The sequence below is a fragment of the Rhinoderma darwinii genome, chromosome 3, assembly GCF_050947455.1.
Source record: "Rhinoderma darwinii isolate aRhiDar2 chromosome 3, aRhiDar2.hap1, whole genome shotgun sequence".
Lineage (NCBI taxonomy): Eukaryota > Metazoa > Chordata > Amphibia > Anura > Rhinodermatidae > Rhinoderma > Rhinoderma darwinii.
The window spans coordinates 234,442,607-234,467,484 of NC_134689.1; the positions used below are offsets into that span (position 1 = coordinate 234,442,607).

The 24,878-nt window shown below is 42.4% G+C and overlaps 1 protein-coding gene and 1 long non-coding RNA gene across 4 annotated transcripts in view; one reads left to right on the forward strand and one right to left on the reverse strand.

Annotated features, from left to right (window-relative positions):
• The window catches only part of MEST (mesoderm specific transcript), a 36,018-nt gene extending 35,886 nt beyond the window's left edge, over nt 1-132 (reverse strand). For all 3 annotated transcript variants that reach the window (XM_075857523.1, XM_075857518.1, XM_075857524.1), the window contains exon 1: nt 29-132. The gene's annotated coding sequence lies outside the window, so the exon portion shown is untranslated. The remainder of the gene's footprint in view (nt 1-28) is intronic.
• Nucleotides 101-24,860, forward strand: LOC142749462 (uncharacterized). Its single transcript, XR_012882414.1, has 3 exons — nt 101-166; nt 307-498; nt 24,686-24,860. It is a non-coding gene; the product is annotated as an uncharacterized LOC142749462 (long non-coding RNA).
• Nucleotides 24,861-24,878: the final 18 nt, after the last annotated feature.

Consider the following 24,878-nt stretch of genomic DNA (forward strand, 5'->3'; position numbering starts at 1 on the left):
GTGACTCCAGCACGGCGACTGTCCTTACCTGGGCTCAACTTCCCATCCTGTTGCCTGCACCTCCTCAGGCGCGTCCTCGTGGAAACAGGTCTAGAGTGCGCGCCTGTGACAGCAGAGGGCGGAAATATGCAAGAGACAAGAAGGCGGCCATCTTTTGTCCTGGCAGGTGAGAACAGCACTCGTACTACCACATGAGCAGAGTTCTCCACCGTCTCCTTCATTATTGACAGGCTGGTACTGCCAGTTCTAGCAGGGCCATAGTAATAAATATACACATATACGTAATATGTCTCTATTCCTTTCTAGTGTTGGTCCAGGTCACAAGTTACTGAAGTAGGACGTAGTGTCGCGCACGAAAGCTACACCCATCTTCTAGTCTCATTGCAGCCCAATATGACCAGGACTCTTATAAAAACTCCGACTAAATCCTGATGTGGCACAATGCTGTCACTCCGAAGTCGCGCTCCAATGGAATTGTAGTATGAAGAAAAAGCTAAAGTGGGTTTCAGTATTTTTGCCTTTTTAAGAATATATTAAAGGAAAAACTTATATTAATAATAAAATACGTTGCACTGAGCGGGCCAGCGGTGAATACACTTTAAAACAGCCTGAAAACAAAAATGGGCATTCAAGTGGGCACTCCAAAGTGTGATTTGTAGGGTTAACCAGTTCAGGACCGAGCTATTTTGAGCTTTCAGGACCAGACACCGTTTAGCCATTTTTGGCACACGTTAGTTAAACGGCTATAACTTTTTTATTTGTTTGGCCAACGTCATGATTTTTGCCGTTTTTTTCCGTAGACCATGCAGGTTTCTTTTTTTATATCATTTTTATACACATCCTTTTTGATATTTTAGAATTTTTAGGCTTAAAGTTTTAAAATAGTAAAAAAAATAAGCTTTTTTACTTTTTAGCTATTTTTTTTATGGTAATAACATCGTTTTACCCTAAAATACCTTTTATTTGTAATCGTCATTGTCTACCGTAAATTTTAATATATTACATGTCTATTTTAGGGTAATTGGCACAGGGCTAGCGTTATGGCAATGATTGGCAGGGGGAATGTTTTTTTTGGGGTGGGTATTTTATGTGTATTATTATAAAAAAAAATTTTGCACTTTATTTTACTTTTATTTTTTTATTATTATGGTCTGTCCCTCAAGGGTCAGAAAAGACCTTTGGGGGACTTTATTTTTTTTTTTTACTTTCTTCTTTTATACCATGTTATTCCACTGTAATATTCACATGGGCTATTTTCAGCCGAAAAACGGCTAAAAATAGAGAGGCTGAATGCCTCCAAACATCTGGCCATTGATTTCAATGTGAAAAATGGCGTTCCAATCCCACGGGGCGTTTTTTACGTGGCCGTTTTTAAAAACAGCCGCCTAAAAAACCGCCTTGTAAAAAGTGTATGTCACTTTTGCAGCCGTTTCTCATTGATTCAATAGAAAAACAGCTCAAAAAACCTCTAGTTGCTTAAAAAAAAACGGCTGAAAATTAGGGGCTGTTTTCCCTTGAAAACAGCTCCATATTTACAGCCGTTTTTTGATAAGTAAGCTCTGTCACAACATTATAAGTGCCCTATCTCCTACATAATGTGATCGGCGCTGTAATGTAGATAACTGCAGTGTTTTTTATTTAGAAAAATGAGTTATGACCTATTTTAGATTTATGCTAATGAGTTTCTTAATAGACAACTGGGAGTGTTTTTACTTTTGACCAAGTGGGCGTTGTGGAGAGAAGTGTATGACGCTGACCAATCAGTGACCAATCAGCATCACACACTGCTCTCTATTCATGTACTCAGCACATCGTGATCTTGCTATATCACGATGTGCTGTCACTTACTCACACATTAACTCTACTGAAGTGTCTTGAGAGTGAATAGACATCGCTTCCAGCCAGGACACGATGTCTATTCACAATCCCGAGACTTTGGTAACGTTTGCGTGGGACTTAATGACAGCAAGTGTGATCTCAATGTGCTGTGCTGTAAATCACACACAAACGTTACCGAAGTGTTGGGATTGTGAATAGACATCCCATCCTGGCTGGAGGTGATGTCTATTCACTCTCAAGACACTTCAGTAAAGTTAATGTGTGAGTAAGTGATCTAGCAAGATCATGATGTGCGGAGTAAATGAATGGAGAGAAGTGTATGACGCTGATTGGTCTGCGTCATACACTTCTCTCCACAACGCCCACTTGGTCAAAAGTAAAAACACGCCCAGTTGGGCATTAAGAAAGTAATTAGCATAAATCTAAAATAGGTCATAACTCCGTCAAAAATTATAGTTTTTCTAAATAAAAAACACTGCTGTTATCTACATTACAACGTCGATCATATTATGTACGAGATAGGGCACTTATAATGTCGTGACAGAGCCTCTTTAAGCTCGTGAACATAGCCTAACTGGGGCTGCTCAGCAGCCTCAGTTACAGGGGAAATCAGCCCTCTCAAGGTATGTTCACACGCAGTGACCAAAAACATCTGAAAATACGGAGCTGTTTTCAGGCGAAACCAGCTCCTGATTTTCAGACGTCTTTGTAGCAACTCGCGTTATTAGCGGTGTATTTTACGGCCGTTTTTGGAGCTCTTTTTCAATGGAGTCAATGAAAAACGCCTCCAAAAACGTCCCAAGAAGTGATATGCACTTCTTTTTCGCAGGCGTCTTTTTACGCGCCGTATTTTGACAGCGATGCGTAAAATTAAGCCTCATGGGAACAGAACACCGTAAATCCCATTGCAAGCAATGGGCAGATGTTTGTAGGCGTAATGGAGCCGTTTTTTCAGGCGTAATTCGAGGCATAAAATGCCCGAATTACGTCTGAAAACACTGCGTGTGAACATACCCTTATAGTGACTATTGTCACTAATAGGGCTGTGCTGGGTCTAGTAAGATCAAGCACAGCCTGCCACTAACGGCATCCCAGTCGAGGCACTGCCTCTATTCATATACACAGCACTCATTGAGCGCTGTATAAAAGAGATCAGAGAAGATAGAAGCAGTGAAAGCTGCTTCTATCTTCTCTTCAGAGTCCCCGGCAGTCACTGACTGACGGAGACCCGACATTCAGATAGCTCGGGTAGCAAGCAGAAACCCATGCCGTAAATAGTCTATGGCGCAAGTTTTAAGGACCCTGACCGCCGGCCGTAAATACACAGCTAGCGGTCGGGAACCGGTTAAATGACTTTGGGCCACTCATTTTACACTGCCGACATACAGAGATGCCCCATATCAACATCAGTAGAGTTCAGCCTGGCCCGAACAGGTTCGTTGCATGAAAGCTGGCATCAAAGTGGGTAGACTGACACTTTTTCCAGATTTTAATAAGTAACTGGTATTTGACATTTGGCCACTCATTTCACACTGCCAACACACAGAGAGAAATGGCCCGCATCAAAATGAGTTGGGATCAGCCTGGCCCGAACAGGTTTTGGGCATGAAAGCTGGCATCAAAGTGGGAAATTGACAATTTCCACAGATTTGAATAAGTAACTGGTGTTTTTGAAGGCCAGTTGCGGTAAAAAAAAAACATTACAAAACCATATGTGTAAATACATATGAGCCTGCCTGGTATTTTTGGGTATTTTCATGTATCATGCACCATCCCACAGGCCCGGCACTCAAGAAATCTCCACACAAAGTGGAGAAGTTTTTAACCTGTTCGCGCAACATGACGTACTATTGCATCGTGGTGTGGGGGTGATGTTTGGAGCGGGCTCATCTGCTGAGCCCACTCCGTATGCAGCGGGTGTTAGCGGTGTTTTACAGCTGACACCCGGGACTAACACCCAGGAACAGCGATCGCGCAGTTCCTGGCCGTTTAACTCCTTAGATGCTGCAATCAAGCATGATCTCAGCATCTAAGACGTTAGAAAGACAGGGTTGCCCCCCCTCTGACAGCTCATCAACCCCTCGCAACATGATCGCGGGATGTCAATGGTTGTCATGACAGCCCAGGGGCCAAATGAAGGCCCCCAGGGCAGCCTTTCTTCATCTCCTGTTAAGGGAATTCCTGCCAAAAAACCGCACCAAACTGTGGAGCAGTTTTTCAGCCAGAATGTCCACTGTGAAAACTGCTGAGCATTCAGCCGGCCTGCTAGCATGATGTTTTATCACAGGAGACCGCTGCAGCCTGTGATTGGCTGCAGCGGTGGTCACATGGGATGAATAGTCATCCCAGGAGGCCGACGTGGAGGAATAAACAGACTTCTGAGTAAGTATAAGATTTTTTTTCTGAATTGCATTTTTTGCGGCAGCATCACTGCAATTCCGCCGCAATTACGACAACAACTGCTAAACCCACAACAAATGAGCAGCGTTTACGCAAACACAGTTGACATGCTGCGGAATAAAACTCTGCACCGCATGTCAATTTCTGAGCGTTTTTTCCGCTCATTATTTACGCAGCGTGTGGATGAGATTTGTTTTCTCTCATCCACTTTGCTGCTACTGTATTAGGCCGGATTCACGCGAGCGTGTTTGGTCGGTCCGTGATATATACCGTGTTCCGAATTATTATGCACATTGGATTTAAGTGTCATAAACATTTCATTATTAGTTTTTCAATTAAACTCATGGATGGTATTGTGTCTTAGGGCTCTTTGGATCATTGTAATCAATCTCAGACACCTGTGATAATTAGTTTGCCAGGTGTGCCCAATCAAAGGAGAACTACTTAAAGGAACAGTGTCACCAAAAAAATGTTTTTAATATGTTAAAGATGTTAGTGCTTTATTAAAAACGTTTGGATTAATATGTGTGTTACTTTTTTTTATTTTTACACTTTTTCTTCCCTATGGGGGCTGCCATTTTTTTTTCCATTTCTGTATGTGTCGATTAACGACACATAGACATGGAATACGGCAGCTCCAGTCCCATAGGGACTGCGAACGGGGCCCGTTCCATCCACTATCGTGTACGCCGCTGTGTGGGAACGGCGCATGCGCCGCTCCCACACAGTTCAATTTGAAATGCGCGCCGTCCGGCGCCATTTTCCTGTGGATCGGAAGTCGCGGCCGGACAGTAAGATTGCTACTTCCGGTCGCGGCTTCCGGACTTGTGCACATGGAGCAGCGGCAGCAGACGGAGCGGATGGACCGGAGGGAGCGGCGGCGACTGGAGCAGGTAAGTTATTTCTATGTATGTTCGTGTTTCAGTGTGTGTTTACTACTGTATGTAAACCTACTACACTGTGTGTTAGCTCAAAAAATGGCGACACACAGTGTAGGAGGTTAGACCGTTCAAACCCCTCGTTTCTCCCGGCACTAGCCAGGATAAAGGAGGGGGGGATTCTGAGAGCTCACTAGAGCGAGGGATTTTTACCCAATTTTGCAGCATAAAGCAATGTGGTTGCTTTATCACATGCAATGCTGCAATTTTGGGAATGGCTCCATCTAGTGACCAGTGCTGGGAAATATTATAAATTGAATCCAATTTATAATATTTCCTGACTCGTGAAAAAATAAAAATAAAATTAGAACAATGTTTAATCACCTATACACTAACTGTTTAACTAAAAAAAAACAAACATGTTTTGCTGGCAACACATTCCCTTTAAGAAGGACGTTCCACATTATTAAGCAGGCCACAGGTTTCAAGCAATATGGGAAAGAAAAAGGATCTCTCTGCTGCCGAAAAGCGTGAAATAGTGCAATACCTTGGACAAGGTATGAAAACATTGGATATTTCAAGAAAACTTAAGCGTGATCATCGTACTGTGAAAAGATTTGTGGCTGATTCAGAGCACAGACGGGTTCGTTCAGATAAAGGCATAATGAGGAAGGTTTCTGCCAGACAAATTAATAGGATTAGGAGAGCAGCTGCTAAAATGCCATTGCAAAGCAGCAAACAGGTATTTAAAGCCGCTGGTGCCTCTGGAGTCCCGCGAACCTCAAGGTGTAGGATCCTCCAGAGGTTTGCAAGTGTGCATAAAGCTATTATTCGGCCACCCCTAAACATTGCTCACAAGCAGAAACGGTTGCAGTGGGCTCAGAAATACATGAAGACTAATTTTCAAACCTTGTTATTTACTGATGAGTGCCGTGCAACCCTGGATGGTCCAGATGGATGGAGTAGTGGATGGTTGGTGAATGGCCACCATGTCCCAACAAGGCTGCGACGTCAGCAAGGAGGTGGCGGAGTCATGTTTTGGGCTGGAGTCATGGGGAGAGAGCTGGTAGGCCCTTTTAAGGTCCCTGACGGTGTGAAAATGACCTCTGCAAAGTACGTAGAGTTTATGACTGACCACTTTCTTCCGTGGTACAAAAAGAAGAACCGTGCCTTCCGTAGCAAAATTATCTTCATGCATGACAATGCACAATCTCATGCTGCAAAGAATACCTCTGTGTCATTGGCTGATATGGGCATAAAAGGATAGAAACTCATGGAGTGGCCCCCATGTTCCCCTGACCTCAACCCTATTGAGAACCTTTGGAGCATCCTTAAGCAAAATATCTATGAGGGTGGGAGGCAGTTCACATCAAAACAGAAGCTCTGGGAGGTTATTCTGACATCCTGCAAAGATATTCAAGCAGAAACTGTCCAAATACTCACAAATTCAATGGATGCAAGAATTGTGAAGGTGATATCAAAGAAGGGGTCCTATGTTAACATGTAACTTGGCCTGCTAAGTTTTTTTTTGATTGAAATAGCTTTTGATTTCTGTAAATATGACCTCCTGATGCTGCAAATTCAACAAATGACCATTTTAGTTCTCTTTACAACCTTTAAAATGTTTTGATCTCAGTTGTGCATAATAATTTGAAACAGTGCATTTTGAGTTTTTTACTTCTAAAAAAAAAAAATCTGATATCATTAGATTTGTTCAATAAAATTTGCATTATACTCCAACGGTTGATGGCTTGAAGATTATACGGACTGTCATTTCCATCGACTATTTAGGAAAATCAGCGAAAAATTACATTTGCATAATAATTTGGAACACGGTGTATGGTCCATATGTCGGTCGCACTTCCCAGACCGAACACGGAAGGGAGCCGGGCTCCTAGCATCGTAGTTATCTATGACGCTAGGAGTCCCTGCCTCCCCGCAGGACTACTGTCCCGTACTGAAAACATGATTACAGTACGGGACAGTTTCCCGCAGCGAGGCAGGGACTCCTAGCATCATAGATAACTATGATGCTAGGATCCCGGCTCCCTGCAGTGTGTTCGGTTCGGGGAATACTGCCGACATCAGGTCTATAAATCATGGGCCGAAAATGCTCGTGTGAATCCGGTCTTAAGCTGCAGATTTTCCGCAACAAATTCCGTTGCGGAAAATCCGCCGAATTTACACAACGTGTGAACTGACCCGAATTATGACTCGTGGATATCTCGGACTGTGACCCAAGTCCTCTCCTCTGGACCATATCCTTTCCAATGGACCAGGTACTGGATAGACCCCTGAACCTTTCTACTGTCCAGCAACCTGGCCACCTCGAACTCCTGTCCCTCGGGTGTCAATACTGGGATGGGGGGTTTTCCTATGGGGAGGATGGGAGGGGGAACAAATCTTTTAAGAAGGGAGGAATGAAACACATTGTTGATGCGGAAGGAGGGGGGCAATTTTAAGCGGAAGGAGACCGGGTTGATCCTCTCCATGACTTCATAAGGACCGATGTACCTGGGGGCGAACTTTCTGGAGGGTACCCTCAGGCGGAGGTTCTTGGAAGATTAGCAAACCCGATCTCTCACCAAGAAATCAGGATTAGCCGAACGCCTTTTATTGGCTTGAAGCCGCTGGTGGTCCTGTGCTGCTCTGAGATTACTCTGGACCTGGTCCCAGATGACCCTCAATTTCCCAGTGAGAAGCTCCACTTCAGGGTTATCTGATACACATGGGGAAAATGAAGAAACCGGGGATTAAAACCATAATTAGCAAAGAATGAAGAAACTCCTTACGATGTGCTGATGTGATTATTGAGGGCAAATTCCGCAAGTGCCAAAAACCTGAACCATTTATCCTGAGCGTCGGCCACGATACATCTGAGATACTGTTCCAGAGACTGATTGGTCCTCTCAGTCTGGCCATTCGTTTCTGGATGGAAGGCCAATGAAAAGGACAAGTCTAGTCCTAACTTCTTGCAGAACGCCCTCCAAAACAACGATACAAATTAGACCCCCCTGTCAGAGACTATGTTAACAGGTACCCCGTGCAAATGTAAAATATGTTTAATAAAGAGGTTAACTAGCTCTTTAGCATTGGGCAATTTCTTCAGGGGAATGAAGTGGGCTAAAACCGGTCTACCACTACCCAGATCACCGACCTGCCCTGGGACGAAGGGAGATTGGTGATAAAATCCATGGCTAGATGGGTCCAGGGTCCTTGGGGCACGGGCAAAGGACACAGCAAGCCTGCAGGTCGGAATCTGGGAGTTTTAGACCGGGCTCAGGTCTCACATGAGACCACGTATACTCAGACATCCCGTAGCAGCCCTGTCCACCAGAAACCACGGGTGACAAGGTCCCCGGTACCAGAGATGCCTGGGTGACCTGACAGGACTGAGTCATGAAACTCCTGGAGGAGCTTCAGCCAGAGGTGTATGGGTACAAACAATTTGCCCTCTGGAAGGGCTTCAAGGGCAGAGTCCTGGCTGGCCATGATCTCTGTGGTCAGGTCAGAGTCTATGGTTGCCACTACCGCACCAGGAAGCAATACTCCTTCGGGTTTGGTCTCAGGCGGAGGGGTGGCCAGAAAACTGCGGGACAGAGCATTCGCTTTAATATTCTTTGAACCAGGCCTGTAAGTAACAACAAAATTGAACCTGCTAAAAAATAGATCCCATCTAGCCTGTCTAGGGTTGAGTCTCTTGGCTGATTCTAGAAAGACCACATTTTTATGGTCAGCGAGGACCGTGACCCGATATCTTGCCCCTTTGAGAAAATGGCGCCATTCCTCCAAAGCCCATTTGATGGCCAGCAGTTCCCGATTACCCACATCGTAATTTTGCTCAGTGGGAGAGAACTTACGGGAAAAGAAGGCACAGGGTCAGAGGTGAGTGTGAGAAGTAGAACCCAATAGAAGACAATACTGCTCCCACACCCACCTCGGAAGCATCCACCTCCACAATAAAGGGTTGAGTTTGATCCAGTTGGATTAGTAGCGGGGCAGAGGAAAAGCACCCCTTAAGCAGCTCGGACCACCTCCAGAGACCAGTGGAGGAGATCTGCACCTTTATGGGTGAGGTCGGTAAGTGGTTTGGCGATTACTGATTTTTTTTTTGTATAAAACGTCTGTAATAATTTGCGAACCCTAAAAACCTTTGGAGGGCTTTCAGGGAAGCAGGCCGAACCCAGTCAGATACCGCCTGGACCTTGGCAGGATCCATGCGGAAATCCTCAGGGGTAAGGATGTGTCCCAAGAAAGGCATCTCTTGAGTACCAAAACGACATTTTTCAAATTTAGCGAACAAATTATTCTCCCTGAGAATGTGGAGGACAGTCCTGACATGTTTGACGTGAGAGTGCCAGTCTTTGGAAAACACCAAAATGTCATCTAAGTATACCACCAAGAAGAGCCCCAGATAGTCTCTAAAAATATAATTTACGAAAGTTTGGAACACAGCTGGCGCATTACATAGACCGAAGGGCATCACCAGGTACTCAAAGTGCCCTTTGGGGGTGTTAAAGGCAGTCTTCCACTCATCCCCCTTATGAACTCTAATCAGGTTATAGGCCCCCGGCAGGTCAAACTTAGAGAACCATTGGGCCCCCTGAACCTGATTAAAGAGATCGGGGATGAATGGAAGTGGGTGTTGGTTCTTTATGGTAATATTGGTAAGCTGACGGTAGTCGATACAGGGTCGGAGCCCCCCGTCTTTCTTCCCCACAAAGAAGAAACCAGCACCTACAGGTGATGAGGAGGGGCGGATGTACCCCTTGGCCAGGCTCTCCTGGATATACTCCCTCATCGCTTCACACTCAGGGCAAGATAGATTAAAGATTCTACCTTTGGGGAGCTTGGTTTCAGGTACCAGGTCGATTGCGCAATCGTGTACTCGATGAGGAGGTAACTCTTCAGAGGCTTTTTTTGAAAAGACGTCACTGAAGTCCTGAATAAGTTCAGGAAGAGTGTTCCCCTCCTCAACGATACTGACCCTTAAGGTGGACATACAAGATGACAAACACTTCTTACCCCAAGTAACAAGTTCCCCCGTCACCCAATTTAAGATGGGGTTATGCTTTCGCAACCAGGGTAGACCTAATGAAATCTTGGTGGATAGCCCCTTAAGGACAAACATAGTACATTCCTCCAAGTGAATTGAACCAATCTTTAAACAAAACACAGGGGTAGACTGGAAAACATGTCCGCAAGCTAACAGGGAGGAGTCTACCCCTACCAGGAGAATAGGAACAGACAAATCAATAAGGGGTAAACTAATGGACAAAGCAAAACTGTTGAAAATAAAATTGGCAACGGACCCCAAGTCCACAAACGCAGAACCTATCCCAGTCTTGCCCGAAAATGACACCTGGGCTGGCAACAAGTCCTTATTAAAATGAATGGGAGATACCTGTGCGCCCAAGTGACCTCCCTGATGACCACCACTTAGGTGCGGAAGTTTTCCGGAGTCTTCTTTTTTGCGTTTGGGACAGTAGAAGCATAAGGCATTTTTGCGGCGGAACTCCCTGCGAACTTTCGGATCTCCTGTGATCCCTATCTCCATCAGTTCCTCCTGGTAGTCAGCTGAAGAAGATGGCACTGGGACAGCTCGAAACCTAGGAGGATCGACTGGAGTAGGAGGACCGGACAGTTCCTGCTGACGCTCCCGGATGCATCGGTGGAGACAGACAGCGAGATTCATGAGCTATTCTAGGGAGTCGGGGGGGGAGGTAACCTACTAGCAGGTCTTTCAGGGCGTCAGTCAGTCCTAGCCTGAAATGGTACTTCAGGGCTAAGTCACCCCAGGTAGATTCCACAGACCACTTCCTAAACTCAGAGCAGTACTCCTCTACTGGCCTCTTACCCTGACGAAGTCCCCCTGAGTTTCAGCGAACGCTGTCCTGTCGGGTTCGTCATAGAGATGTCCCAGGACGGAAAAGAAAGTGTCGACAGAGGAGCGTTGGGGACTAGTGGGAGATAAGAAAAATGCCCAATCCTAGGGGTCCCCCAGTAGACAGGATATGATGATCCCCTTACGTTGAGACTCAGAGCCAGAAGAATGGGGCCGTAACTGAAAATAAAGCATGCAGCTCTCACGAAAAGATGTAAAAAAAAAATTTAATCGCCAGAGAAACTATCGGGTAACTGGATTTGGGGTTCCAGCACAGGTGCGGGAAGGTAGGCTGCCACAGGTAACACAGCGGCAGCCACCTGCGGGGCATGCTCCTGCTGGTAGACTCTCTGGGCCAGATCCTGCACCAATTGGGTGAAACCCTGCATTTGCTCTGTTAACACTACCAAAGGGTCCATGGCAAACAAAGCCAGACAACAGGGAAGAGCAGGTAAAAGGTCTGTAATTCTGTCATGAACAAATACACAGTGAGGTCCCCGTTCTTCCCAAACCTCTGTCCCTACCTACTTGTACGACCAGACCTAAACGACGGCGCACAACTGGGCGACGTTCACTATACTGGTACAAGTGAAACTGGCAAACAAATAAGACAGAGACAGTACGAAATAACAAAGGGTAACCTGGGAAGTACACGGAGGGATAGGCAGGGCGACTGCGCCGCGGTCAAGTCCGGGCGCAAAAGGCAGAGTCAGGCAGGCAGGGTCAAACCGGGAGAGTGCGGAAAAAACAAAAGTCAGAAGGCAAAGAAAAGTCAGGAGTCCAGCCGAGGTCAGGTCACAAGAAGTCAAAATGCAAGTCGCTCAAGAGAGTCTGAAACAAGGGAAAGAACCAGGCAAGGAAACTCTATTTGCAGACAAAGGCCAACTATCCCAGGCTGAACTAAATAAGGAGAGGGCGGGAGCTCAGGAACATCAGCCAGGTTTTGATTGGCGTGATGCTTCTGAGCTCCTATTGGCTGCAGACTGCCTCAGTCTGCCAGGCCGGGCGACGCCCGTGCGAGTAACTTTCGATGTCCTGGAGACCAAGGGAGCCGCAGGCAGAGAGTACATGACCCTAATATAACAAAAAGAAAAAACAAGTCCCGACCACAATGCATCTACCAAGTGAATGAGATGAGCTGCAGTACCAGACAAAGCCATTTGTACTATTAAGCCACTGAGCATATGTAAATAATGAAGGAGGCATAGCACGGTGGCATCCGTCCTGTAGGTCAGACCCTCACCAATCAAACATTAATAGGCCATCAATGTTAAAGAGGCTCTGTCACCAGTTTCATACTTCCCTATCTCCTACCTAATCTAATAGGCGCTGTGTTGTCGATAACTACTGTTTTGTTGTTTTTAAAAAACGTTTATTATACCTGGACATTGTTACCTGAATGCCAGGAGTCACATGATGTGGGTTACATGACTGTCCATTCAGTTATTTTATGGGTGCTATTTTATGGAAAAATCAGTGGGCTATACCATTTTTGTATTTTTAGACAAAGACAACTACACTGGTATAGGAAAGATGTGATCAGAATTTTAAATACTTGCATAATAGAAATATGTATAATTTCCTATTCTATAAATAAATTAAAAGAAAAAATGGAAAACCGTAATAGCCACTGCCACCAATGGTTCGGTGAGTGTGACATCTCCGGCTGTTTTAACTGGTTCCCGACCGCCGGCTGTATATAATCAACCTGCGGTCGATGTCCTTAAAACCCGCGCCATACCAGACATACAGCATGGGTTTAAGAATAGAGGCAGCTTCAGCTCTGCTGCCTCTATTGGTCCCAATGATCATGTGACTGGTCACACGATAGCTGGGATGCCATTAGTGGCAGGTTGCTGCGTCTAACTAGACCGAGCTCAGCCCTATTAGTGACAATAGTTATTGTAAGAGGGCTGATTTCCCTTGTAACTGGGGCTACTGTGCAGCCCCAGTTACATTGGAAAAATAAGGTGTAAAAGAAAATAAATAAATAACGTGCCCCAAAGGTCTTTTCTAACCTTTGAGGGACAGACCATAATAATAATAAGAAGATAAAAGTAAAATAAAGTGCAACAAAACAAGATATTAAATACACATAAAATACAAATTAAAAAAAAACAAACGTTCTCCCTGCCAATCATTGTTGTAACGCTAGGCCAGACCCATTTACCCTAAAATAGACATGTAATATATCAAAATTCATGGTAGACCTTGACAATAACAAAGAAAAGGCATGTTTTAGGGTAAAACTATATTATTACTAGAAAAAAATTGCTGAAAACTAAAAGACCATATTTTTTTACTATTATTTTCAAACTATGAGCCTAAAAATTTTAAAGTAGCAAAAAAGGATGTGTATAAAAATGATAAAAGCAAGAAGTCTGTTGTTAGGAAAACGCCTGTTCCCTTAAGATCACCATGACTACTGTTCTAGCTACTGGGTGGTTCTGGTTTTACTTATAGCCCATCAGGTGTAGGGTTAGTATTTATACCCGCTTCCTCCACCTGTTCTTTGCTTGTGATTTTCCTGTTTGCATGTGTTTTGATCAAGCTATTTACCTACACCCTTTCCCTCTGACTTCTGGAGCTCTTGGAAATTGACCTCGGCGTGTATTTGGATAACCCTTTGTTTACCGATTTTGATTATCTGCTCCCAGCTGGTTCTGACCTCTGCTTTACCCGATATCCACTTGCTTACTGGTTTGGAAGTTCTATTTACCCTCTGGCTGTCTGGTTCCTGTTCAGGTTTGCCTGGATTGCACCTCTTATCCAACACTGAATTCTGCTAAGACACCCTGGGTTCCATGCAGCAAAAACCATCCTGCCTTGCGGTCAGCCCTGGCAAAAAAAACTTAGAGTAGCCTTAGACTCTGTCGATCAGAGTTGTGACGGATTTTAGGTTGCGGATTTATTTGCACGCTTTCTCCCGGCAGTCTCCAGCAGCCTTTGGGGAATTGCTCCACTTGGAATTCCAGAAAAAAAAACCCCACAAAAACGACGTTGCTAGCCTAACAAATAAAAAAGTTAGTTTTTAACTAACGCGTGCTAATAATGGCTAAACTGTGTCTGGTCCTGAAGGCTCAAAATAGCCTGATCCTGAACCAGTTAAGAGACATGCCACTGACATCACAATATTGCAAATAAGTAATCTATCAGACTGATACAGGTTTTCCTGAAGAATTGCCCTATATTTACTGCATTCATCTTTAATTCAATCCTGACCCGTTTTCCAAGATAAAAAGTAATCCCACATCCTGACACTGTCATCACCATGCTTCACTGTGGGAAGTGTTCTTGGGGTGATGGGAAGTCTTGGGGTTGTGCCACACATACCATTTCCCATGATGGCCAAAAGGTTACATTTTAGGCTCATCGTAAGGTTTTCTGGTCAATGTGTTTGGGAAGTCTGTGACATGCGGTTTGGCAAACTCACAGGTTTTCTTAGAAAAAGCCATTATTTAAAGAAAAACCTAAGTCACTCTTCCATAAAGCCCCACTCTGCGGAGTGTATGACTTATAGTAGTCCTATGGACAGATAGTTTCCTCTCCGCTGTGGATCTTTCTTAATGCCAGTATCACACATACAGTTTTGATGCAGTTTTTTTGCTCAGTTTTGAGCCAAACACAGATGTGCTTAGGTCAGCAGGATCAGGCAAGTAGCTGGGTTAATGTAGTTAGGGGCAGTAGAAAGGGGTCCAAGAAAAGGAAGGCCAATCCGGTTTCTGATATTCCAAGCAAATTTGCCAAGTTAGGTGATGATGCGAAGGTGTCGGTCTCAGAAATGGCAGCCCTAGTGGATACTGATCTCCCTAACAGCCGGGAGAACAGCCCAGCTATTAGTCAGCGGGATGGAAAATTGCTCACCTAGGATTGTGGACACCGTTAGATGTCACAAAGGCAAAGGAGCTGCTGCCAGGTTCATGCACACGCAAACAAGTTTGCTGTCGGAAGAGTAGCTGTATTAGAACAGAAAAATAGGAACCAACGGCGCTGCTCGTACAGATGTCAAATAGAATAATAGGAATAAACGTATTTATTTGTAGAAGGGCTACGTGTTTCAACGCTGGACCGGCGTCTTCATCAGGCCAATACATACATCCGCAGAGCGTATCACTATATCAAACTTTTTTTGTAGGTTTTTCAACGCCATACGTTGGGACCTAGACAAGTTATCTGAAACTGGGGTAGATTGCTCTATAGTCTTAAAATCATTACTTGTCAAATTGGAAAAAGTTTCTATTGCAGGACCACGATGGTGGAGAGGATAAAAACAGGACTTGGGCTGTACATTAGTCCTCACAGGCATAGAAGTGTCCAATGGAATAGGGGCCGGAGGGGCCACAGAGGGGGAGATTGCAAAATGACGCAATAAAGTTATTTTCCGCAAAAATGTATTAAGATCCATAAATAATTGTGACCCCGATTGAACAGATCCCAGGGGATATACCTAATAGGTTCATAAAACGTAAACAAAGAGAGAATTTTGGGATTTTTAAACTTGAGACTTTACATCCCAACGGCCTGAATGACCTTACTGAAACGTCTTTAGACTAAATATACGTTATGCTCAATTTTTAGATCCATTACGTACTTTGTATCTAACTTTGATTTGTGTATGTGTATATACATAAACAGACTAACGTTCTCATATATTTCGTAATTCAGCTCCCACATTTTGATCTTTCCATTAGTTTTTTAGATATTTAGAAAATCCCTAAATATCATATTTTCAGAACTCTAAGCAATTACTATCATGTTCTGAAATTTGCTTATAATTTCTGATTTAGTATGTGATCATGTACCAATGATGTTTACTTACGCTTTGTAGTAATTCTGCTCTCGTACTGTTCCCTTGTACGTTGTTGCTCCTGGATTCTTGTAAGCTTTGCGGTCCACCGTGCGGCTCATGTCCCACGTGATGGTGTTGTATTTGTTTGCGTTCCATTATCTGATTTGTCCAAAACTGGCCACCGTAACTTTTCGTTACCTAGGGACGCCTTTTCAGTAACGGTTATTTAATTTACTCCCTTTTGGACCAACCGCTCATTTCCTTCCCATATCGGGCGATATGCGAGTACCTATTTTTTATCAAGTTTTATAAATGCAAATTCAAATATTTAAATATATCTTTTTTACATATAAAAAATGTTTTTTCTGCTGTATAAAAACAAATTTGTTTTCTCCTAATTTTGTAATTAACATCTTTCTTTTTAAGGTATTTTAATATATATATGCTTTTATATCATTTTAAGCATGTTTTGTATTACCACTGTTGAAACGTTTACATAATACATTCCGTCTGACCTTTGACCCGCCCGTGTTGGCGGTTGTTTCCGTGTTACAAGCCAATTTACTTTAATTTCCTTCATGTATATAAACGTGCGTGTACCGCACTGTATGTATTGGCCTGATGAAGACGCCGGTCCGGCGTTGAAACGCGTAGCCCTTCTACAAATAAATACGTTTATTCCTATTATTTTATTTGACATCTGTACAAGCAGTGCCGTTGGTCCCTATTTTTCTGTTCTAATACAGCTATAATCAGGAAGACAGATAGAATAATTTTGTCACCAAGCCCACCTCAATCGAATGGCTTGATGTCTCCCTGGTGCCAGGGTTCAGCATGTGGTGGAACGGGTAGATAAATTACTGAAAGGGGCTGGTGATGATCCAGCTGTCGTGGTCCATGTGGGAACCAACGACAGAATAAATGGTAGGTGGAGGAGCCTTAAGAATAATTTTTAAGAACTAGAGGAACATATAGATATAGTTGCTGTTACTGAAAACATGGCTAGACTTCACATGACTGGGCTGTAAATCTATAGGGTTTTACACTGTTTCGGAAAGACAGGACAATTAGGAAAGGTGGTGGTGGTGGTGTATGTCTGTATGTGAGAAGCGATATGAAAGTGAGTGTGAATGAGACAGAGGGTGAAGATTGTGAGGAGATTGAAACCTTGTGGGTGGAACAAGAAAGGGAGGTAAACACTGAAAAAAATTACCTATGGTGTAATCTATAGACACCCCAATATAATTGAGGCGATGGAAGTTCAGCTATGTAAACAGATGGAGCAGGCTGCACAGGGTCGTACTATAGTGATTATGGGAGATTTTAATTACCAGGATATTCATTGGGGTTATGGTTCAGCTTCAACTGCAAAGGGGAGACATTTCCTCAAGCTGTTGCAGGAAAATTTTATGGGCCAGTTTGTGGAAGACCCGACTAGAGGTGAAGCTCTGTTGGATCTTGTAATTTCTAATAATGCAGAGCTTGTCGTGAATGTCATTGTTCGTGAAAACCTTGGTAAGGCCCTGTTCACACTGAGTTTTTTTGCAGGCAGAAAATTCGCTGTGGTTGAGTTATTGAGCGCCGCGGGCAAAAACGCCACGAAATACGCTTTCTCTGCCTCACATTGATGTTAATGGGAGGTCAGAGACGTAAATGACCAAAGATAGGGCATGTCGCTTTTTCCCCGAGACACGGTTTTTCCACTCACAGGAAAAAAACGCCTCTGATTAAAATCAATGGGAGGGATTTTCGGCCATTTTTTGGCTCGTTTTCCGATGCGGTTTCCACGTAAAAAAACAACAACTCTCTGTGAACAGGGCCTAACAGTGATCATAATATAGTTATATTTTGCCTATACTGTAAAAGACAAACACAGGCTGGGAGGGCAAAAACACTTAATTTTAAGAAGGCCAATTTCCCCAGGATGAGGGCGGCAATTCAGGATATAGACTGGGAACAACTAATGTTAAATAATGGTACAAATGATAAATGGGAGATTTTAAAATCTACTTTGGGTAATTATAGTGCAAAATTAATTCCTATAGGTAACAAGTATAAACGACTAAAATTAAACCCTACATGGCTTACACCTTCTGTAAAAAGGGTAATACATGGCAAAAAAAGGGGGTACAGCTGTAGCCTTTGTAAATTATAAAGAGCTTAATAAAATTTGTAAAAAGGTAATAAAATCAACAAAGTATAAAATGAAAGGCAGGTGGTCAAGGATAGTCTAACAAATCCCCCAAAAAATTCTTCAAGTATATAAATGCAAAAAAAGCCAAGATCTGAACATGTAGGGCCCCTAAATAGTGGTAATGGGGAGTTGGTCACAGGGGCTCAAGAGAAGGCAGAGTTACTAAATGGGTTCTTCAGCTCTGTATATACACAACAGAAGAAAGAGCAGCTGATGTAGCCGGTGCCAGGGCTGTTAATATTATCAATTGATATACTGAATTGGCTGAATGTAGATATGGTCCAAGCCAAGTTAAATAAAATAAATGTACACAAGGCCCGAGGACAGATGGATTACACCGTAGAGTTCTTAAAGAGCTTAGTTCAGTTATTTCTGTCCCCCTCTTCATAATATTTAAAGATTCTCTAGAGTGCCAAGGGACTGGCACAGGGCAAATGTGGTGCCTATTTTCAAAAAGGGCTCTAGGTCTTCCCCGGGTAATTATAGACCAGTAAGCTTAACATCCATCGTGGGGGAAAATGTTTGAGGGGCTATATACAGGATTATGTGACAAAAAAATTGTATCATAAGTGACAGCCAGCACAGTTTTACAAAGGACAGAAGTTGTCAAACCAACCGGATTTGTTTTTATGAAGAGTTGAGCAGAAGCCTAGACGGGGGGGGGGGGGATATAGTATTTTTGGACTTTGCAAAGGCATTTGACTCTGTCCCTCATAGATGTCTAATGGGTAAATTAGGGACTATAGGTTTAGATAGTATAGTTTGTAAATGGATTGAGAATTGGCTCAAGGAACGTATCCAGAGTTGTGGTTAAGGATTCCTACTCTATTTTTACAGATGACACCAAGCTATCTAGTAATGTTCAGTCTATGGAAGATGTTCGAAAATTGCAAGCGGATTTGAACTTACTAAGTGTTTGGGCATCCACTTGGCAAATTAAGTTTAATGTAGGATAAATGTAAAGTTATGCACCTCGGTACGAACAACCAGCATGCATCATATGTCCTAGGGAAGCTATAGTGGAGGAGTCACTTGTTGAGAAGGATCTGGGTGTACTTGTAGATCATAAACTAAATAACAGCATGCAATGTCAATCAGCTGCTTCAAAGGCCAGCAGGATATTGTTGTGTATTAAAAGAGGCATGAACTCGCGGGACAGGGATGTAATATTACCACTTTACAAAGCATTAGTGAGGCCTCATCTAGAATATGCAGTTCAGTTCTGAGCTCCAGATCACAGAAAGGATGCCCTGGAGTTGGAAAAAATACAAAGAAGAGCAACGAAGCTAATTAGGGGCATGGAGAATCTTGGTTATGAGGAAAGATTAAAAGAATTAAACCTATTTAACCTTGAAAAGAGATGATTAAGGGGGGACCTGATTAACTTAAATAAATATATTAATGGCACATACAAAAAATATGGTGAAATCCTGTCCCATGTAAAAACCCCCTCAAAAAACAAGGGGGCCCTCCCTCCGTCTAGAGGAAAAAAAAGGTTCAACCTGCAGAGGCGACAAGCCTTCTTTACTGTGAGAACTGTGAATCTATGGAATAGTCTACCGCAGGAGCTGGTCACAGCAGGGACAGTAGATGGTTTAAAAAAGGCTTAGATAATTTCCTAGAACAAAAAAGTATTAGGTCCTATGTGTAGAAATTTTTCCATTCCCTTTCCCTGTCCCTTGGTTGAACTTGATGGACATGTATTTTTTCAACCGTACTAACTATGTGGACTCAAAAGAAAGGAGATAGAACAGTCTTTTATTCATACCATTCATTTTGGATCCCGTACTGGCTTTGGCTTAAAAAAGCAGAGCCAAAAATGTGTGATCCTGGCCTTAGTGTTATTGTTGGTGTCTTTGTTGAATCTCCGATTAATACCCACCATGCCCGGTCTGTAAATTTTGGTGGGCGGCCTTCTCTTGTCAGATTTATAGTTGTGCCATATTCTTTCCATTTTATTATAATGGATATATTGGTGCGTTGTGGGATGTTCAATGTTTGGATTTTTTTTTTTTATATATATCCTAACCCGGATCTATATTTCCCAACAACTTTGTCTCTGACCTGTTTGGAGAGCTCCTTGGTCTTCATGTTTCTTGCTTAGTGGTGTTGGAGACTCGGGGGGGGGGGGGGGGGGGGGCCTTTCACAACAGGTGTATACAAACATCATGTGACACTTTGATTGCACACCGAGGACCTTTATACAACTTAATACGTAACTTATGAAGATAGTTGGTTTGACCAGAATTTATTTAAGGGTTTCATAGCAAAAAGGGGGTGAATACATATGAACTCACAACTTTGCAGTTTTTAGTTCAGTTCTTTTTATTATTATTTATTTTTTTAACAAGGTTTTTTTTTTTTTCATTCCACTGTAACAATTTGGACCATTTTGTCAGGTCCAATACATAAAATGAACACATTATAATTTGAGGTTATAACGCTGAAAAAAAAAAAAAAGAGGGGAATAACAAAAAAAGGGGCGTGAATACTTTTGCAAGGCACTGTATGTCAGCAGTGTGCAAAGCACACCGGGAATTGAAGTTCAGAAAATAAGCAGTCACATGGCAAGTGGTGCTGGACCGGCCATTTACCTCTGACTGCTAAAGAAGTAACAGAGCCGTATATACGAGAACCAACACACCATACAAACGCCTGTTTATGGTGGACCTGCTGAGGGACAGGAGACCCCCAAAATAGTTAAAGGTATTAAATGTACTTTGTGGGAAAACCCTTTAATTTTGCAAACAAGAACATAGTACAAACCAATGCGTTCTGGAATCTTACAGAACAACAAGCTACATTTTATTTTGTCACAGGCCAAGTAAAATTAAATTCTGCAGAATAAATAAGATTTTATTAATTCATAAACACAAAACGTGGACACAATGAACACAGGAGACATTATACTGTAAGGAAAGGTTATACAGGAGAGGTGAAAAGGACATGTACCAGTCATAAATAAACCAGATCTGTCACCACAATATGCTGCCCTAGGCAAGGACAGCATATTACAGGGACAGGTCCAGTCTACTATTTGGCTAATAGAAGTGATTGAAAAATACACTTGACTTCGTTATTCATGAGTAGAGTGCTCACCCGTCCCCACAGTAATCGATGGCTGATGTGTACACAGATACACAGCAGCAAGCCGTCAATCACCATAGAGAGAGGTGACGAGAGCGTTATACTCATGAATACACCGGATTCAAAAAGTCTGGTGTGTTCTTTGATCACTCCAATTAGCCAAACAGCCAAAAGGGCACAAAACAATATTGGGCTAATAGGAGAATAGATCTGACCCTGTAGTATGCTGCCCTTACCTAGGACAGGATATGGAGGTGACCGATCCCCTTTAAGGAAAATACATCTGCAAAGCTTTGATCAGTTAAATATTTTAAATCATAAAACTTTTACTTAACAAGGTGCCCAATCATCTGTTACCACTTATGTATCATTTACATAAAAAGTAAATGATAGTAAACCATTTCAAAGCGTCCAAAGGCAATTTACCTAGACATTTCAAATAGGAAAAAGAAATATGGAAATTGTAACTAGTACAGATGTCAACACCACCCATAGCATCCTATTCAATTACAGAAGTCATTATTTGTAAGGCAGATTGAGAAAAGTAAAGTGCAACTTGATTGGTTACTTTATCCAACACTACACTAGTTTACATAAATCCTCTACCTTACGTCACCGCAGCTCCAGTATAAAAACTCTGGGGTAATACCCAGTATAGTGCTAGGATCATGTATTATCACCGATGAGGTGCTAAACAGAAGGTATTCCAAAAAGTGTAAATCTACATTCTCGTGCATGTTATTTCAGAAGACAAAGCTGTACCTTTTTAGATTTTTAATTCACAATTTTAAACAAATATCGGACACATTTATTAAAATACACCACAAGGTACATGGTCATGTGCCATAATTTCACTCATTTAGGCTGTATTCACATCAGCGTTGGCTTTCTGTCGGAGGAACCCATGAACGGGAAGCCAAATGGAAACCATATCTTCAGTTTGCATCACCATTGATTTCAATGGTAATGCTTCCGTTGCAAATGGTTTCAGTTTAGTTACGTAATGTTTGTTTTTTTTTTAGCAGAAACAATAGCATAGTCGACTATGCTATTGTTTCCACTAAAAAAACAAAACGGAAACCTTACGGAATGGAAGGCCAACGCTGATGTGAGCAGGCCCTTAGATTTTGTTCAATCAAATCTATTTAAAATAGTGAATTAATGTGTTACCAATCTAAGAACATAATTATTCAGCTACTAAGCCTCAGACCTTCTGGGAGTCATATAAACAAACATATTGTGTGAATGAGCATTAAAGACAACCAAGATGTATGTAAAGTGTCCTCTAAAATATTGGTTTTCATTTTATTACAATGGGAGTCAATAGTTGATGCATGGAGCTTCAAGGCAAACCGTTGCATACGTCGAGATGTATATGACAAACGTGCATGACAAGTGTGGTGTGAACAGAACCTTACTTACATAAAGTTTAGTAACTTTTTTTTTTTTTTTTTTTTTTTTAATACTGCATTACTTATACAGGCTGTTCCTCAGGAGAAGTACAAGATAATTGCCTAAAGCTGCATTCACAAGTATGGCGTTTACTATTGGAAACAGTCAACTGACACACCTTTAACAGTTTAGCATTGGGACAGTTAGGGTACATTTACAGGCAGATACTCTTGCCGGTTAAACGAGCGCCAATCAACAATACAGCATGTCGATCGGCACTCGTATGCCTACACTGAGCCAAGAAATAATAAAAGCTGTAATTCAGGAACAATGCAATAGAACTAATGCAATATGGATTTACAAAGTTACTCAACTATTTATGTAGATAAAATGTATGTTGACCCTTGAAGAACCCTTCATTCTTTACACGCCAAATTTAAGACCCATTATAAAACTATATAAAAAGAAATTGAAAAAAAAGAAAAAAAAAAAAAGGAAAAAACCGCAAGTTTCACAAACAAGATCCTGTTTTATGCAACATCTTTTCATCCTAAAATTGTTCACCACATATTCAGACATAGGCAATTGTTTTCCCTTTAACTGGAATGCTTAAAGTGCAACTCAACTTTTAAAAAACTTTTGGACACGTCATTGCTACATGTCAGAGGTTTTGATCATTGGGGGTCAGAGCACGGAGACCCCCACCGATCACTAAAACGAAGCGGCAGAAGCGCTCGGTGATCGCAGTGCCGATTAGTTTCTGATCGGCTTTCCTTGGAAAGTCGAGCAAATGGTGTACGGGCTTCAATAGAAAGATTAAGAGTCCGTACACCACTCTAAGAAAAGCCAATCAAAAACAAAGCGGCACAGCACTTACAAGGGGGCTTCTGCCACTTTCTTTTAGCGATCGGTGGGGTCTCATTGCTCAGACCCACACCGATCAAAACTTCTGACATGTAGCTATGATGTCAAAAGTTTTTTTTAAAGTTAAACTTTAAAGTGTAGCTAAACGTTCGACAAACTTCTGACATGTCAAAGTGACATGTCAGACGTTTGTATTGTTGGGGGTCCGAGCACGGAGACCTCCACCAATCGCTAGAACGAAGCAGCTGAAGCACTCGTGTGAGTGCTCAGCTGCTTCGTGTCTGTTTGGCTCTTTCCGGAAAGCCAAAGTATCGGAGTACGGGCTCATAGACATACTATTGAATCCGAACACCGATACATTTATTTCAGGAAAAAGCGGAACAGACACGAAGCAGCTGAGCGCTCACACGAGTGCTTCAGCTGCTTCAATCTAGCGATTGGTGGGGGTCTTTGTGCTCGGACCCCCACCAATACAAACTTCTGACATGTCACTATGACATGTCAGAATTTTGTTGAACATTTAGCTACACTTTAAATGTGCCTATACACTTTGAATTTCAACATGCCCGTTTCTTTACTCTTGCAAGAGATAAGCCGCTATCAGAGGGCTCTGGCGGCGGTTTATTACCCTCTCCTTGTTAAAAACATAAGCACGATCTGCTAAACCGAGTGTGTATGGCGAGTTGGGAGGAATAACTGTCAGGATTGTTCATAAAGTTGTAACGTAACAATTTTGCACAAACACCAACTTATTGAAGACATTTAAACCCACAATAATACTTATATCTAGTTTATAAAATACCAATTGAAGCTACATCCTTTACAATGAAAAAATATAAAATGAAATACAGTCATGAATAGTAGCAAATAAAAGCTTAACTCCAGGCAAAAACGTAGACATATGACGCACTAGATGCCACCAAAAATAACCTGCAGATGGAGCTTTTCTTATAAGGACCACTAGGCAGTTGACGCCACTCAGAAGGGATGATCTGGCACAGGCTTAAACGGCAGCGCACTTATGGTTCGTAGTATCTGCAGAAGCTCTTAGGCAAGTTAAAGCTTGGAGGCATGTAGAGCGCCATAATGCCAGAAGAAAGCTGGAGCTGAAATATTGGTATGTAATTATATCTTGTGCAGATCATGGTTTGTTTGTTTCCAATAACAAAACTGTTAAACAACTGCATACTACAGCCTATATAGACTGTATTCACGGAGAATCTAAAATTAGGAAGCATAGGAATTTTATATTAGGTGTCAAAATACAGACTTAGAAAAAAATACTGTCTTTAGTCACAATAGATGTGGAACGTGCTCTTCTTAGAAATAAACTAATAAAAACCTAATTTTGTTTGCAGTTTGTCCTGTCATCTAGGACCACAGGTTGTAAGAACATGAAATCAGAGAGTCAAAGAAATTTGGATGCAGATCATGGTGTAGTGCCATGTACAAGAGTAGAGGTAAGAGCAATTGTCCAAACGTGAAAAGCTCAGGAGCCCCTGGCATCCTGTCCTACAAACTAAAAGAAAACAGAAACCAACTATATATAAA